This window comes from Anas platyrhynchos, chromosome Z, assembly GCF_047663525.1.
Source record: "Anas platyrhynchos isolate ZD024472 breed Pekin duck chromosome Z, IASCAAS_PekinDuck_T2T, whole genome shotgun sequence".
In the NCBI taxonomy this organism is placed as follows: domain Eukaryota; kingdom Metazoa; phylum Chordata; class Aves; order Anseriformes; family Anatidae; genus Anas; species Anas platyrhynchos.
In genome coordinates this window covers 27,606,398-27,612,397 of record NC_092621.1, presented here as the reverse complement: position 1 = coordinate 27,612,397, position 6,000 = coordinate 27,606,398, and the positions used below count along the sequence as shown (strand labels likewise).

Genomic DNA, 6,000 nt, shown 5'->3' with positions numbered 1-6,000 from the left:
GCTCGGGAGACCCCACACCGAGTGCTGGCCTCTGAGGGGGGCACACGCCCGCCAGAGCCTAGCGTGAGAGCAACAACACCTCAACACGGGCCCACCCGTGCCCGGGCCCGGCCGCGCGGCCATCTTGCGGCCGCCCCCAGCCGCGGGCGAGGCGAGGCGAGGCGAGGCCGCCGTCGCCACGGTTACCGGCGAGCGGCGCCCCCGCCCGCCCCCGCCCGCCTGGGCTCGCCCCGCCCCGCGGCCAATCGGAGGGGCGGCGGCGGCGGCGGAGCGGGGCCGCCTTTGTTCGGCCATTTCGGGGCCGCGGCACCTCGGGGCGCGCAGCCGCCGGGGGGAGAGGACCGGGCTGGGAGCAGGACCGGGACCGGGAGCGGGAGCGGGGCCGGGACCGGGACGCGCCGCGCTGAGCCGCGCCGCCACGGGCCGCTCCCCGCCCCTGCCGCCGGGCTGTGGGATGCTGTGGGTAGGTGTCCGCGCTGCGAGGGGCGGGATGGGATGGGATGGGCTGGGGTGGGCTGGGGTGGCGGCACACGGCCATCTCCTGGCCGAGGAAGTGAAAGCAGCCCCGGGGGTTAGCGACGTGGCCACGGTTCCTGGCACCGGCTGCGGGGTCGTGCCGAGCGGGCAGGGCTCGGTGGGGTCCCGCTGCGAAGTGCGAGAGGGACACGGGTGCCTCCCCTCCGGCACGCAGGGCTGGCGGTTCGGGCTCTCTCGGGAAATCGCCGCTGCAGCCTGCGGGGCCACCGCGGGGTGAGCTGGCCCGAGTGGTTTTGGGGTGGTTTTCTGCAGGCTCCCTGCTTTCTCCCTCTATAGACAGTCAGTCCTCCTGCTTGCTCTGCTGCGGGTGGTCGGTTCATAAGGGGTTTGTTTGCTGTCCTGCCTGCGCCAGCAGTCCCTAACGTGGTATTTCGGCACTCCGCCGGTGCTCACAGCGCTCACCCAACAAAAGGTTGAGCTGTGTCCCTGCAGGACACGAGCAAACGAACAGGAGGACAATAATCGCATGCCCCTGACCATACAAGGGTCCCCTGGTAGGGACTGGAGCCCGTGTAGCTAACCGAGAGTCTCAGCTATGCTCCAGAATGACAGTGGATGGTCTGTTTCTGAAAGTCCTCGTCTTGCATCTGCTGTGTGAATTTCGGTTATTTTTGGGTGGTATGTGGGAGGATGGAGGGAAGGTGCCCGCAATTGGGAAGAGTTTCTGTTTGATCAAGATTACTTTAAAGTGCGTTTCTTCAAAATAGCTAGCCTGTACTCCGAGCAGCATAGTGCAAAGCAAAAATTATAATTCTGGGGGGAAAAAATGGTTAAAAAAAAAAAGCAGTTTACTCTGCCTTGAAGTAGGCTCTCATTAGAATTAATATTGATAAAGGACCGTGTTTACTATTGCATGCAGGCTGTGACACACATTTCAGTGACTTCAGAAATTGATATAGATGTAACAGCAGCTGCTGAACTGAGCTCAGCGTGCCTCGTGACAAGAAGGTGAAAATAACAATGCTGTGTTTATGAATGTAGGCTTAGATCATCTAACATGCATTTTTTCTGGGATATCTGTATCCATGTTCTCTTGAACATCCACATACAAGAGTCCCTAAACCGGAACTTATACATGTGGTTAAATTTCAGGTTCATGGGGTAAATCAGCAAACTCAGGGACTGAATTACTGTGTAATTAGGTGACAGGTACATATAGAGCTGTCCAGCAGAGTGGCAGAGCTAGAGTAGAGTGTAATTCAGTTTTCCTTCCAGCCCCTGCTCTGAGCACACCAAGATGCCATGGCTATAAAGGAAAGTAGCAGAAGGGCAAGGGTAATCCTCCTTCATTGCAGCTGATAATCACTTCTGACATTTCATTTTTTAAATATCTCATTGGTAAAGAGATCCTTTTGTAGAACTTGTGTTTTCATCGTCATATAAAAATTTAGACCATGCATCTGTGAAAGATGTTCAGATGAAGTCAGTATGTTATTATCAGTAGAGTTTCTGCCAGCGTGCAACAGGGCAGGACTTTTTCTTAGTTTTTGAAAGGGATAAAACTGCTTGTCCTTTATTTTTATGTCTTAACTACATTGTGACTTTGATTTATTAGTTTTAACCACAGAAATCAATTCTGTCAGTTGACATATTTCAATGTTCATGGAATCTGAAACTAAATGTAACAATATGTTTTGTTCGCCTATTCCACTTCTTACCACAGTCTCACAGTGTTGTTAGATAGTTCAGATTGTTTTTCTGCATCTGTTGATAGATTTTACATGTGACAGAAAAAAATATATATAAAAATGGGTATTCATATATGTATAATATGCAAATGCTATAGGGGCCCGAGGTCAAGACTGCAGTTCATACTAAGATTTTATGTTTTAAATCTTTCATTGATAGATCTACTTGTGTAGACCCAATGTTGTTGGATCTATGATCTAACATATACGTGAAAAGTTACACGTGTGTGTGTTATGTATGTTTTGTTTACCTATTCCACTTCTTTCCACTAGTTCGTAGTATTGATTTAGATAATTTGGATTGGCTTTCTATACCTATTGATAGATTTCACATACATATGCTTATGTATAACTTGTACATAAACGTTTGTTTGTGCATGAACATGAATACAATGGAAGGTAGCTTCTTATAGTGATACAGAAATGAACTTCTACATGTCACTTTTAGCCTTCAGAGTTTGATTTTAAACAATCAAAAAGTCTATTTCCTATGTATTTTTCCTATATATTGAATGTTTTTAAAATAAACTGGTTTTGTATTTTTTTAAATAAATCAAATCTGACATGTTACTGTTAAATTATTCCACTATTAAATAATTTAAGTAATTTTATTTTTGTATAGCATTTTCTACAAGCTTTTGCAAAATATCCTTAAACCTTCAAAATACGATGCTTATGAAGAGCCTGCCATGAAATGCTTTAAATTAGATAATTGACTAATGCTAAACATAAAAGCAGAGGGAAAGGCAAGACAACGTATTTGGCAGAGAATGGAAAATAGCAGCTGAGTAGGTACAAAGATTCAAGAAAACTGCTAGCGTATTAAAACATGGAAAGGAAATCCTTGCAGAAATGATGGTGTAGCACAGACCAGGGCATTCCTAACCTAGTTCACGGGTATGTGGTCATCAGATGTAACTTCTGGCATCCAGGATCATGTTTTTCCTAACCACACAAAACCAGAGCTTTTCTGCTGCATATTCCTGTGTTCCAAACTAGTATAAGCAGTCCAGTGCTTATACTTAACCTGTCCCATCCATACATGTACCTGCAGATGTTTATGTTCATTTGAAACTTAAGCCATATACTTTCTCCACCACACACCCAAATTGCAAATCTTCACATCCATCAAACACAAAGTGGAACTTCAGCTTCCCCTGTGTGCTTATTGTCTCACTTATCCCATTCATCCTACTTCACCATGTCTTCCTCTTTTTCCTGTGTCCTGAGCCAGAAGTGTGGACCCGCCTGGGGACAGTGGGGCTGTTCATTGGTGTTGGATGCAGGTGGTGACAAGAGGCAAGTCTATTGTCAGGGGCTAAAAACACAAGTCTGCTTTTTTAACTAAGGAAACTTAAGTGCAAAAGTCCAAATAGATACCTGTATTTCAGTCTGTTTTTTGACTCAGGTTCAACTGATGTAATTCCTTTAAAAAAAAAAATGGTGGGGGTGGAAGAGAAGAAAAGAAAAAGCTTAAGCCAACATTGAATTAAAATGAATTGTTTTGCACAGGGGTTTGCAAGCTGGTGCATAGACAAGTTTAAGCTGAATTGTTGTGATTTTCTATAGACAAACCCTGAGCTACATGGTTCCAAGCCAGGATTGACTTCAGTGCTCTCCATTATGTGTACTATAAGTAGGGAGTTGGCATCAGAGGTGAAAGCTTTAGTTGTTGACTCAGTCTCATAACAAGTAGTTAAAAACAAACAAGGTGAGGTTTGAATGGAGCTTTTGAACAAATGGGAACCAGTTGTGTTGACAAGAACGTTAGAGTCATGTAATTACATTCTTGACTTACTTGTGAGAAGCCAGGCAGCAGAAGGCTTCAAGCACTGGAATCTGGAGCAGATATGCTCTTGGAGCCCCTGGGAGAACAGGTTAAAGTAGGCAAACTAATGAGAGGAAATGATTGGTTTAAAAATAAATAAATGAGTGATTGCTTTTCATTTCTCTCTAACACAGAAGTATATACACTGGTGCAGATATGTGTAGTTTCTGTATCACATCTTCAGATACCTGCTTAGTTAAATCTCTCCACCTCTAATATGCAAAAATCCAGATGGGCATTTGGTTACATTACTAAACTACTTGAGGCAGCTTCCTTTCTGATGTCTTCTTCCACCTCATCTCTGTAGAAGAGTGTAGAAAGTATTTCTTGACTAAAAACTGGGTAACACACTGTGATTTCATGCAGTATTTTGCTTCTGGTTAATACCCTATTACAGTTGTTTTCTGAACCAATGGGTATCTGTAATATACTTTGCAGTTTATGACTGTGATATATCTTTAATTTACCAGGAAAGCATATTTTAGACTAGACACTGTCTGTTCTAGTGATTGTCTTATTTTGATTCTGTCAGTGACTGCACAAATTGTGCTATATTTATTGTTTGATAATTGGCAGTATTTTCACAGCTTCCCTCACTTGTAGTGTAGATTTCAAGTTATGTTTTGTTTTGTTTATTACTTCCATTAGCAATCTTTCAAGCTGTGGGTTGGATAAGTCAATACTGATTAGGGAATTTCATGAGACAGTGGCAGTTATATGCAAGACTCACTTCTGAGTTCTGTCTCTTTCTCCTTAATAGTTGTACAATGTGTTTGAAAGACAGGTTTCTTTTAGGTAAGAAAGAAGAGAGTATATGAAACTATATGCTTTAACGTCTTCCTTACTTAGATTTTTTTTTTTAATATTGGCAGTAAGAATGAGCAGATACCGAGGTTGTTGCCCTTGCTTTTTGTTTTCTTTATGGTAGATAACAGGTCTGATGGAGCACAATGAGTCTTTGATAATCTCATCTCTGTCGGGGTAAGACTCTCCTTGTTTTAAATAAAGCAAAAAAAAAAAAAAAGTTAAGATATTAGAGGCTGCCTTCTGAGGATTGTCCAATAAACACATTTCAGAATGTTTCTGAATTCAGAATAATGCAGATTTAATTGGGCATAAGGATGACTTAAAGTTTCTTTAACACACATGTACACATCGTGAAGGTTTGAAGAAAAACTATGCCTGTGAAAACAAGTACAATATCTGAGGCCAAAGAGGTTGGGCTTATGTTATAACAGAGATCTTAAAAACCGGCCCGTGTTATTGATATAATCAGAGTGGCTATTTTCACAACTCTCAGATGATAGTTAGAAATATTTAGCTATAATATAAATTGTTTTCCCTGCGTGTATGATTTTATATTTTTCATACAGATTACTTAATCCTCTTGCTTTATCAGCAGTAATAGTAGAAGCCACAAGTAAATAATAAAGAGATTTTGTGATAAAGTGGTAAATAAGAAGATGAGATGTTCCTTTCAGGAGTTACCCAGTATAGAAGAACTTGGTATCTGTGAATAAAATATTATGTGCCAGTAGAAATTCTAGAAAAGATGCTCTAGTGTGTGCTTTTGAACTCTCTAACATCCATTAGAGCATCTTCTACGTAGGTTGTAAGACATATGACCACTGACATGAATTTCCTCTGAATTTGGGATATCTGGTGTAATGTCCTCATCACAATTGAAATCTTGGGTCTTCCAGAAGACGTTCAATAATGAAACAACATTGTTGTGACAGTATTATATAGAAAGGATTACTTCAGCCTTGCATCTAGTTAGACCTAAATGAAGATAAATGTATCCTTTTACTTGAGAGAAGTTCGGCTATCCTGTCTACACCTTAAGGAAAATGTATATTAGGGAAAGCTGGTTATTATGCAGGTATCCTTAAGATTATGCTAATTTAGTGGTAAGTATGCAGGTGATTGAACTCTGTGTTCCATAGT

The 6,000-nt window shown here is 42.5% G+C and overlaps 1 protein-coding gene across 2 annotated transcripts in view; it reads left to right on the top strand.

The window, feature by feature from the left end:
* Positions 1–219: 219 nt before the first annotated feature.
* The window catches only part of TNPO1 (transportin 1), an 86,191-nt gene continuing 80,410 nt past the window's right edge, over positions 220–6,000 (top strand). For both annotated transcript variants that reach the window (XM_038171031.2, XM_038171030.2), the window contains exon 1: positions 220–463. The gene's annotated coding sequence lies outside the window, so the exon portion shown is untranslated. The remainder of the gene's footprint in view (positions 464–6,000) is intronic.